The sequence below is a fragment of the Epinephelus lanceolatus genome, chromosome 8 (assembly GCF_041903045.1).
Source record: "Epinephelus lanceolatus isolate andai-2023 chromosome 8, ASM4190304v1, whole genome shotgun sequence".
In the NCBI taxonomy this organism is placed as follows: Eukaryota; Metazoa; Chordata; class Actinopteri; order Perciformes; family Serranidae; genus Epinephelus; species Epinephelus lanceolatus.
Window position 1 is genome coordinate 4,726,956 of NC_135741.1, and position 12,317 is coordinate 4,739,272.

The 12,317-nt window shown below is 39.6% G+C and overlaps 3 non-coding genes across 3 annotated transcripts; 1 reads left to right on the forward strand and 2 right to left on the reverse strand.

The window, feature by feature from the left end:
• Positions 1–380: 380 nt before the first annotated feature.
• On the forward strand, positions 381–453 carry trnaf-gaa (transfer RNA phenylalanine (anticodon GAA)). Its single transcript has one exon. It is a non-coding gene; the product is annotated as a tRNA-Phe (tRNA).
• Positions 454–1,019: 566 nt separating this feature from the next.
• trnaf-gaa (transfer RNA phenylalanine (anticodon GAA)) lies at positions 1,020–1,092 on the reverse strand. The gene has a single exon. It is a non-coding gene; the product is annotated as a tRNA-Phe (tRNA).
• Positions 1,093–9,715: 8,623 nt separating this feature from the next.
• trnaf-gaa (transfer RNA phenylalanine (anticodon GAA)) lies at positions 9,716–9,788 on the reverse strand. Its single transcript has one exon. It is a non-coding gene; the product is annotated as a tRNA-Phe (tRNA).
• Between the last annotated feature and the right edge of the window lie 2,529 nt (positions 9,789–12,317).

Here is a 12,317-nt window from a genome sequence, read left to right on the forward strand (position 1 = left end):
TGTGACAGGGCGGCTTTTTCGTCAGTGTCTGACGCTGGACGTCACTGCCCAAGTGCTGGATTTTGACGACTTTGGAATGAGACCGTTGGAAATACCCATAAATATGGGACTTGTTACAGTCACATTTGGTAAATCTTACGTTTGTTGAAAATTAATTGATTTAAAAACTCTTAAATGAGCGATATATGATATTCAGAACATTAATATACTTGTAGCAGCAAACGACTATTGCCCATGCTGGCAGCAGTGTGTCGTCTTTGTCTTCTCACTCTGTCTGAACTGAGCTGACAGTGAAAAGCGGTCAGCTGTGAGAATATAAAGTCACAGATTAGATCCTTTCTACACACACTGAACTTTGACCTCTTTTACACACTCAAAGAGCCGAAATAGCTCAGTTGGGAGAGCGTTAGACTGAAGATCTAAAGGTCCCTGGTTCGATCCCGGGTTTCGGCAGCTTGTGAGCTCTGTTTTAAATGAAGATACCCTACATAGGGAACACTACTATCTCAGCTACCCAGAGAATGAAATCACACCATCTCTGTGGTTTGTTGTGGTAGCCAGTCCAGCTGCTAGTACATGTCGGTGCACTAACAAGCAGTTGCTGCTGATGTTAGGACAGCATCTTCCCAGAAGCATGGCAACCACCCTCCGATTTCCCATCAGGCTAGCTGAGCACAGAGAAATGGGGTTATTCGTATTCCCTGTATACATCCAAGTTTTTTCATCAGGACCCTAGCTAGCATATTCAGGTTTCTCATAAACAGACTTTGGTGTTTACATACTCAAACATAAAGGGGTTATTCATCTAAACACCCTCAATGTTAGCACAGTTAATTTAAGTGCCATGTAGTTTGAGTTAGCACCAATATCGGCGGTAACCGTTGTATGAGTGAGCACTTGTTAGTGCACTAACATGCACTAGCAGCCAGACAGGCTAACACATCACTCCATTCTCTGCGTGGTGGAGATAGTAGCATTACCCATGAAGGGTTTCTCCATGAAAAGCAGAGCTCACCTGCTGCCGAAACCCGGGATTGAACCAGGGACCTTTAGATCTTCAGTCTAACGCTCTCCCAACTGAGCTATTTCGGCTCTGGAAATGTAAAAAGAGGTCGAAGTTCAGTGTCCATTGTCATTCTTTCAAACTTTACCTTACCTCCCTGGTTCGATCCCGGGTTTCGGCAGCTCTATTTTAAATGAAGATACCCTACATAGGGAACACTACTATCTCAACCACCCAGAGAATGAAATCACACCATCTCTGTGGTTTGTTGTGGTAGCCAGTCCAGCTGATCTTGCATGTCGGTGCACTAACAAGCAGTTGCTGCTGATGTTAGGACAGCATCCTCCCAGAAGCATGGCAACCACCCTCCGATTTCCCATCAGGCTAGCTGTGAGTCTGATTGTGTTGAACATGAATAACCCATTTATAAGGCTCTAGATTATGATTCTATTCAGGATATGGTGTTAACATACTCAAACATAAATGGTGTTAGCGCTGTGAATTTAAGTGCCAGGTAGTTTGACACCCATTCATTTGGCATTACCCTCCATTTTGCCTGTGCTACAAACAGCTGCTACCAGATTTTGGTAATTCATGTGTGCAAACGGTCACACTTTTTACCTCTCGTACCTGCTGACCTGCATTAAATATCAAGACATTTATCGTTATCATTTTTTTCCATTCCATTTGCCTGCTTTTAAGGTGCCTGGAACTCTTTATTCTTAGAGAGTCCCATCTTTTATGGGTGTGTTTATGTGTTCACATTTATGAAGGTGGGTTGCTGTGTATGAGGGCTGTTATAGTACCTCCTTGGAGAACATGTGGTGTCAACACACACACACACACACACACACACACACACAGCAGCTACAACACAACAGCCCCAGTTGGTCTCTAGAGAAGAACTGCAGAGAGACAAAGAACAGAGACAACAATAAACTGCAAACTTATCATGATTAAAACATACAGGGGGTTGACGTAGTACACAACAGCATGATCAATGGTATAATACAATGCATCTAACAGAGCACAAGCTGCTTCAAAAATGACCGGGTAGGGATGATCACATCTCACTGACAGTCTCAAGAAAAACTCAAGCTTCCTCAACACAAGCCCAGAGGAACAAGGGCTGACAGTCTGCTTCTTCTGGGGCAAAAGGCCCCACCCTAGTTGCACATGGCCCCATTGCAGTCTCTTCTCTAGCCTCCATCGTGCTTTGCTAGGTGGTCTAAGGTCGGCTATGTTTCCTCTTCAAAGAATCAGCATGGCATAAACTAAATCAACAAAGGAAACAAGGTCCTTTCTCAAATAGGGATCTCTGGAGAAAACTTTGTTGTGCTAATGTGTGGGATTCATTCAAAGCATTGATAAAGGTTTGTACTGTAAGCGAACTGAAAACTGCATCAAGAAACTTCAGCGTCACATTTTTAAGTTTGCACACCTTCATGTTACTTACTTCATTTTCCATCAAGTGTTTATCGTGTTGAGGTGTTGAGTTAGAACCCCTAAAAGGAAAGTTTAAATCAAACTTTGAGCCTCTCCTGTCTGAACGCTGGTAGTTTCATCCCATGATTGAAAGGTCACAAACATCTTTTAGGTGAACAAGATTTCCAGCAAAACTATTTGCAAACATATTGTGAATCATCAGTCTCGGAAAAGATGCGACACTCTGCTCTGCTGCACAGGATTAGTGGTTCAAACTGACAAGATAGGCCGCTTTATACAGCAGACATTTTAAACTGATCTTTTTCTAATGTGACAAGTCTCTATTTCTTCTGTGCAAAGGGCCTATTGCAGGATTTTAAAATCAAACTATTATTTTGTGTAATGTAATCAGACACTGTTTGTTTTAATTCTGAGCTAAAATTCTACATATCAAATTTCTTCCTTAAATATGATTTTGCTCTAAGATTGTAAAAACTGCTGCCTTCAAATGGGGTCATTTTAAATCTATGAGTCCATATGAACGCCCCTCTCTTGTGATACTCACAACATTGTAAGTTGAAATTGTCATCTCTACATTTTATTACAAATGCAAAGTCACTTACTCATCACTGCGTTCTTTATGATTTGGTGGGTTGAGCATTATTGACCATTCATAGACAACAGCACTGGTATATTTCTATCTATTTAAGCAACATTGGGCAAACTTCTGGCCTTCCTCTGCTCCCTTCTGTGTGTCAGCTCTGGTAGTTTCTAGCTACACTCCTCCAGGTGGTTGCTTTTTTAATGCATCTCGGGTTTTATCAGATCTAGAGAAAACTGCATTCTCCTACTCTGCACCGTGGACATGGAACAATTTCCTAAAAGATTTAAAATCAGAAACACTTCTATCCACTGATGAATTTAAGGGCATAATAAAGAATGTGATGACAGACACATGTGCTTGTTTTTCTTGAGAGGCCACTATGTTTGAATAGTTGTTGTTTTATTGTGGATTTTTGTATTATATGTTGTATTTGTTGCATTTTAAATGTGTTTTGATTGGCTGCTTCCTCAGCCAGGTCTCTCTTGTAAAAGACAATTTAATCTTAATGGGACTTCCTGGTTAAATAAAGGTTAAATAAATAAGTTGCGAGTTCACAAGTCGTGGCATGTCTGTTGACGTTGTCAGAGACAGTGGAGGCCATGACAGTTAATTTTTCGGTGGATGGTAATTTAAAATATTGTAATTTCAGTCAGAGTTTTATTCGTAATTTTATAATGTTTCTGAGGAAAATGTTGATTCCCGTATTATGTTACCTGCTACCCAGCTCACTAAATTGTTAGCCTTGGCAGTTTCTGGACACCGACAGTAGCGTCTAACAGCAGTGTTCTCACGACTCAACCACTTGAATGCTAATCATATCATGTACACAGCTTCTTATGTTGTAACCACAAGCTCATGAGTTCCATTTGAAGGCAGCATGTCATACAAAAATGAGGATTCTAAGAAATCCACTTTACAAGCTGCTTTTAATCATTTTTATAATTACAAAAAACTCTTATCAACACTAAGATTTTATTCTGAAATTCACATCTCAGAATAAATGTCAACAGATACTAAGATCACACTGAGAGAAAAAATAGAGCTTTGTCTGTGTGCCTGTGTTTCAAAGACAACTGAAGTTGAGTTGAGTCCAAACTGGGCCGTTATGTTTGTGTGTGTGTGTGTCTTATCTGAAAGCCCCTGCTTTTCCCCGTAGGAATAAGACGATGGAGAGAAAAAAAAGAGAAACTCGACCAAGAGGATGAAAATAACCTTCCACCATGGGAAGTGAAAGTGTGTTTCAAAACACTCTAGTTTCTCCTCCCGCTCCCCCTTTTTGTTCTCTCTGTGCCGTTGTCCGGGAGGCCAACGTTTGCCCGTTGAGGGCAGCTGGTGGGAAACCAACTGCTGTTTGAGGGGAATCACACTGAATACAACTATTTAAGAAGTTAATGAGTTTTTAGAAATCAGTTAATAAGTTTAAAGATTTAGAAATTTTAAAAAAGTATTCCACTGCTACAAAATTTCTCGTAATAAAACGGTCTGTAATTTTATCCTGTGCAACACCATCCATAAATCAATTTGCTATGGTCGCATTTTCTAAAGACTGTACAGTTTAAATTCAAGAATAAAGTATGTGTCAAATATATGGAAAATATACAACATATGAATGATAGCTATTTACAATATAAAAAAGTTATAATTCCTACTGTACATTTCCACTGAATGAAAAAGACTCCGCTCATGTTTTCTTTGAGATTTCTGCACTGCAGATTCTCTTTTGGGGTCTTTTGATTCTTCGTTTTATCTTTTTATTTATTCATTTTATTAAAGGGGACCATGCAGGGTTTAAAATATAAACGTCACCATTAACTGCTCCTACCAGATTGTTGCCTTAATGTAATTTGCACCTGCAGTCCCTTGGCAGGTCAGAACGGTGAAATAACACAATAGCAAACAACACTGAGTATACTGTACAAAAAAGGACAAACAAGAAGCTAAAGCTTTGTCTTCAGGTGTAGCTGTCGGATAAAGAGTCTGTGTATACGCATCGTGAATGTGACAGTGTCGCTGTGCTTTCTGTCCATCCAGTTGTTAATCCTCCCTGGGCAGGATTTTTTTCTTCAGCCGTGTCCGAGGCCGTCCTGGGTTGGGCCTCTTGGATTTCCTTCTCTGCGAAACTGTCCTCTTCTCCTTTTTCTTCCTCTTTCTCTTCTACTGTTTGAAACACACACAACCTTTAAGTGTTGAAATCTCCACTGTCAGTTTGCGGAGGCCCTGCACATGGTGGGGAACTGTCCCAAACCAGGATGAAGCTGAAGAGTGGTTTGAAACCTGCAGTCCTCTTCTGTCAAGAGCTGCTGCAGAGATCATAACTGGGGGAAGTTTTTCACTCTCATTTCTAACACTTGACTTGGGGTTCAATCCAGCAACAACCTTTACTGTATGTCCCCACTGATCCCTATTAATATACTACAACTACATATTCACAATGACATTAGTGAGCTCAGGAGGTGCTGGTCGGCACTTTTTTACCTCCAGACAAATGCAGGAGAGCTGTTTCCCTTCTTCCAGTCTTTATACAAGGTTTCTGCAGAGCTCACCAAGTTAAATTTAAGATTCTTTAAGACCCTTTTATACCGCACAGAATTCAATTTAATACCAGTTTCATGATCATACTAGCCAAAAAACGATGGCCCAGTGAAGCTTTTTTAGCAGTGCATAATGTCATACATGTTTTGCTTTACCTGATTGGCTCTTCTGAGCAGCCTTCATTCAACCATTTAGAACGAATATCAGCCATTGAAGATCGGTGGCCAATCGATCAGAGCACCCTTATCTGGGGGTGTTCATTTTATGAGCCTTGCTCATCCCCAGCGCTGCCTGCGTAAAGTAGAGATGGTGAGTTTACCCTATTAATACTACAACTACGTATTCATCGTGACATTAGTGAGCTCAAAAGGTGCTGGTAGGCAGTTTTTTACCTTCAGACAAAGCCAAGAGAGCTGTTTCCCTTCTTCTAAGGCTTTTTAAGACCTTTTTAAAACCACACAGAATTCAATTAAAACCTGTTTCATGATCATACTAGCCAAAATACGATGGGAAACCAGTAGTGATGATATAGTCTTGAATTATTTATAATTTTATTAATTTTTTTCAGGTCTTCCCAGCAGTATATAACAATAATTCCTAATTATATAATTAATTAAATTAATGGGACTTGGATCCAGATAAGTGGCATGGAATGGATGGATGGATGAACCAATGAAAAAAGATTCATTAATTAATCTAAATCCACATAAATTGCCACTTGACCATAATGAGACAATGAGCTTGCTCACTACCGTCGCTAACAGTAGTGACAGTGTTTGCTGCGGGTTTGATGGTGCTGCTGAACAGCCAATCAGTACTGCCTTTACTATTTTACTTGTATATTTGTCGTTTTATTGTTACATTTGCTCAAAGATTCTCATGGACCATGCTGATGCCTTCTAAATCCTCCTGCCAGCAAAGACTTTTTTCAATGAGATGATGGTGACGATTATCAGTCATCCAGGTCATGGTAAACGTAAGTGCTATATCATGGGCAACTGGACTTGCCACAGTTGTCCAGTTGCCCATGATATAGCACTTGTGACTTTCAATGAGATGTTTACATTATTTTTAGTCTACTATCTATAATTTTACAGAGTCTTACTGACCCTTGTTGATAATGTATCTGGCCTTTGGTACAGTCAGAGGTAGCTGTGTTGCCCTCTGCTCATGAGGAGATGACAGCAGTTAAAGGGTGAGGAGAGTCTCTCTCAGCTCTGATGCCTTTCTTGCTGCATCCATGGTAAATAAAACTCTGCATTCTGGCCGAGCAACGGCCCAATAACACCCCCATCCACACTCACACTCACATGCCTCCAGACACACACACACACACACACACACACACACACACAGAGCTGTGCAGTCATACGCCTGCATGCCTAAATGAACATTCACCATGCACATAAATGCATATGTGCTCACTCTCATTCACATAAGCATGTATGTATGCATGAGCTAACACATGTACAATGTAGCTGGAAATGAATGCAAGACGCTCCATGCACATGTATGTAAATGCTCCGAGTGCACACACAACATACACAAACAAGAACTGAGGAGACAATTCAGTGAGACACACCTTAACACACAGATATGGACACAAGAGTGAGCGTGCGCGCGCACACACACACACACACACACACACACACACACACACACACACACACACACAGAGGGCCCTGGCTGCCTCGCCTGCTCGGCTGGCTGGATCTCTTGGTTGCCATGGTGCCAGTCAGCTGGAGGGAGTGTGAGTGGGCGTCGAGGACGAGGTCTGCTGCTGACTCCTGGCTGGGACACACACACAAACACACACACACAGTGCAAACGCACAAGAAGTACACACATGCAGATATGCAATCACGCACAAACAGCAACAGACACACACACACACACACAGACACAAGCACACTGGCACAGTAATGTATGCAGATATATGAACAAACATGGATGTCCAAGCATGCATACAAACACATGGGGGCTGCCACATAGGAACACACACATCCACGTGCACAAAAGGAGGCAGACTGTGCGACCAACATGCACACAAATACACAGATATGTGCACACATGCTTGCACGCACCAAACATACAAGAAGCTAAATGAAGCCACAAGTGGATGCATGTGCACACACACACACACACACACATACACACACACGCAGGGATTTCCAAAGATAAATAAAAGAAATACCGGAAACATTCCTCACAGTGAACAAAGCTGCCGACGTGCTGCTGGTCAAAGAGCCTCCAGACATGTCACAGTGTTGATCCTACAGTACTTAAGAGGACCTTCACTGACTGCAGTCATTCATCAGCCTCTAAACCTGTGAACCTAATCCTGATTCTAATCTTATACAAACCTAAAACCAACTGATGAAGTGGCTCCATATATCATGGAAATGATAACACTGACAGTCTGTCCTTAAAACTGTGGTTTGTTTGTCCCACTGGAGTGAACATTTGTCTCTAATGCTGCCCTCTAATCAGTCGAGAACATGCAACACATTTTTTTGTATAATTACAATAATGTGTTAGCGCCATAAAGTCTACACCTTTGGAATATCCTTGAAAATATGGAGCAAAGTGTATTTTTGTGCATGATAAAATATGTAATTTTCTAATTTCATTTCAGGCTTGTATCAAGTGTGATGAGGAGCAGCTGCTTATGGGCTTCAGCCCACCATGTCTTCATACGGGCTGCAGTTAGTTAACAGAGGTGTGTTTCTCTCATGGACTTTGTGTTACCTGTGTATCACAAGGCTTTGAAATGCTGGAATGATAAACCAGAAGCAGTAGGGCTGCATCCTACTATTATTTTTATTAGCGATTAATCTGCGGATTATTTTCTCGATTAATACGTTTATCATTTGGTAGAGAACTACTGTGAGAAAACCAGCAAATATAACATTTTAAGAAATCAGATGAAGTGAATTTTTGGTACTTAAGCTTTAGAATAAAATTAAAGGTCAAGTTTGTAGGATTAAAGAGGATATATCAGCAGAAATTGAATATTATATTCATAACTATTTTGTTTTCGTTACCTTAGAATAAGCCGTTTATTAGAAGATGACACAGGAGTGAATTTTCACTCCTGTCCCATCCCACTCCCACAAAAAGTATTCCTGTCCCACCTCAATTCTGGAATAATGTTACCATCCCATCCTGCTCCCGTATTGTGTATAAAAATAATAAAGAAAAAGGCATTTATTAATATTAAAACTGCATATTTAGCTTATGAAAATAAACCATTTTTAATCAGCTATACAGAACAGTAAAACTCCTAACAGCTGAAACAGCCGTGAACCCCAGGATTCCTGAAAAATGTCAGCCTCTAACGTTTCTATCTGCATACAGAGCAGGTCCTTGTCCACAGAGTCCGCCATGTTGTTTCTATGGTAGCCCAGAACAGACAAACCAAACACTGGGTCAAGATGGGGCCATTCATGTCTTTGCGTCAGCCACTGTAGTTTTCCAACATGCTTGGCACATGGCAAAGTTTCAGTTGGTTGCAATCTCCAACCTCACCACTAGGTGCCACTAAATCCTACACAGACCTTTAATAGATTCGCTTTAAAAAATAATCACTTAGTTTCCAACTTAAAAAAAACTTGTATCTGCAACACAATGTGTGATTCTATGTGCTGTATTTAATAAAGCACTAACTTCTCACCTCTCACTCGTGACTCCTTTTATTATTATTTCATGTTGAGAAAATGCTCTGGACAGCATGTTGTTTTATTTAATGTTTTTCCAGCTCACTTATTTCCAGGTTTTCATTAACTGGACTCAGTTTTGATGGATACGGTGCTATCAGTCATTTTGTGTGAACAAATAAATATTTAATTTATGGACTGAAGTCTTTGTGTTTACAGTAAATAATATAAGTGAGCATATTTCAAAATGTCTTTCTTTGTAATAAAAGGTGAAAAAGAGGCAGTAACATTATCCGTTACGTCACACTACACAATACACCATACACACACAGTTATAGTACACTCGTACATACAATGATGACACACACTACAAGTTAATCATCCATTCACACATAGACATCCTGCTGTCCACAGCTTGTGGACAAACCCTCATAGACATATTGGTTCTATATTGATCCCTGAGTGGTATATTCATGAAAAGCAGATCACACCTGCTGCCGAAACCCGGGATCGAACCAGGGACCTTTAGATCTTCAGTCTAACGCTCTCCCAACTGAGCTATTTCGGCTCTGTAGTACCACAAAAAAGGTCAAAGTTCAGTGTGTGTACATAGGATCTGCTCTGTGACGTCGTACTCACACAGCTGAGTTCAGACAGAGCCAGAAGAGACAGACAACACACTGCTGCCAGTCAGCAGTTACAGTTACATGTTTATGTAACATGTTCCTCTCTAGAGGAATATAAGGGACTTTATCTGTGTTTGCTTTTCATATATAACTGACAAACACATAAAGCAATATATCAAAACTAATCTAACATTTAAAATTAATGTTTGTAATAAATTATCATTAATCATCTTTCAATATATTGTCAATATTACACCAATCAATTAACAATGGCTGCTAATTCAAAATATATTTTGCTTTGCTTTTCATGTTTCACATTTAAATTAACTGATATTTGCATCCTGACTTCTGTCAAACATCTGTTGTCTTTTATGATGTGATTTCTATTTTGGTTATCTGTGATACTTTTTTATCTGTTTGCTTTCTTAGAAGAAAAAAAGATTGTTTTAAAACATTTTTTAGTTTCTGTTTTTAATATTTTATATCTTGACGTCAGCAGTGTTGGGGGCGTTACTCCAAAAAAGTAATAAATAATAAAGAAAAGTAATTTGTTCATCTACTCATTACATTACTTTCTCGTTACTAAACCTTCCATGTGCCCACATATCACACAAAACAAGGATCAGAAAAATCAAGACAGCACCAGCAGCAGACTGTAACTGCCTCAAAATGAAATTATATCAATATATATAAAAGAGCTGGGCTTCCAACCCCCACATGGGACTAAAATTATATGTCAGTAGGCCTACAAAAAAATAATATAAGAGGCTGGCAGTCAATGATGACAGACTTATAAGTAAAAAAAACACGTCTTCTGTATATGAAGCATTTAAGGGGCCAAACACACTTAAACAAACTCACTCAAGCCACTCAGTCACCGAACCATGGCTTTATCACACACTAGTTCAGCATATTTGGTGTGTTTAGCACTAAAGCAGTGGTGATACCTCAGGAGGAGAACATCCCCATGTCAGACAACCTGTTCCTCCTCAGAGTCAGTGCAAGACTGCCCAGGCTGAGGATCCTCTCCAAGGCCACACTGGACATTTTCACAAGTTAATTATCACACCTGTTATTCCCATCACAGCCTACAGAAAAGCTGAGGCCTCAGCACAGTAAATATGAAAACCACACATGGACAAAATACTCCTACCTGCACTTGTGTGGACGAGTTGATGAGGCAGGTTGACCCAGGGCTCCGTTTGATTTGCATGTTTTCAGGGTGGGCTCTGTTCAGAGAGTTGAGGGGGTTCACACTGTATGGTAATATATGAGAGACACAAAATGTAAAAGAGATTAATGCAATTTAATTAATGTGACACACTTCAACACACAGGCAGAAGATGAGGTGGTGTTAATTAGTCAGTGAAATAGCACTTGACTACTCAACTGGAAAAGTGATGGAATTTTTTTTTAATATATAACGACAATTAATGTTCATTTAACAATCATATTAAATCTCAAATATTAATACTAATATTAAAATAGTCAGTGTAGCACAAACACATGAAAGGCAGGACAAACTACAGCCTCCAAACGTTCAAACAACTCTTTCATACAATTTCAATAAAAATTGAACATTATAACCTTTGTGAATGTAGGATTTACAGCAGGGATATTAATTTTAGCTAGGTGTACCTAATAAACTGGAAACTGGAGAACTTCACTGACGTTACTGAAAAATTCTGAGATGTTTTTTAGATTACAAGAGACACACAAGCGCAAAGATCCCAGTAAGCATTTACATACAACCATGTTACATTCAATGTTCAGTGAAATGATTTTAGTTTCAACCCATAAAAAACAACATAGTAATATGGAAAAGGGGGAGGGGAATCGACACAGCTTAGTATCGCAATATTTTTTGTGGTGATATCAATACACGCACGCCAAGTATCTATCTTTTATTATATACATTATTAATTTTGCAAATACACATTTTAATAAAACTTTTGATATTAGAATAATAAAATAAATTGTTTTTTCAGTCCACTAGATGGTGCTGAGGTGTTTTTTCCTGGTGAGGTTGGTAGAGGTCTCACTCAGCGGCATTGAGCAGAAGTTCATCAAAACAACGATGGAGGCAGAAAGAAATCAGAAATGTGCCGTTGGCATCAGCGGGAAGCTTGCATGTGAAGTGTTTTTATAACACATTTAATCTAGCCTCGCAGATGACGTTAAATCTGCATACAGTTCAGTTTGATAGGTGTATGCAGCATTTATGGCAGGTTTTATGGCAGTGTTGGTCAGTCTGTCTGCCTTGTGTCACATTTTGCTGCCATAAAAATGATTACAGTCGGATGAAAAGACAGAAAACTTTATCTAATGGGGTAAAGCTGATGTTGACAAAGTTTTCCTTTGGGGAAATAATTTGCAGTTGGAAAAAAAATCGCAATATATTTAATCACAATACTCATCTTATCCCAATACATTTAATATCGCAATAATTGTATCGTGATATTATCATCTCA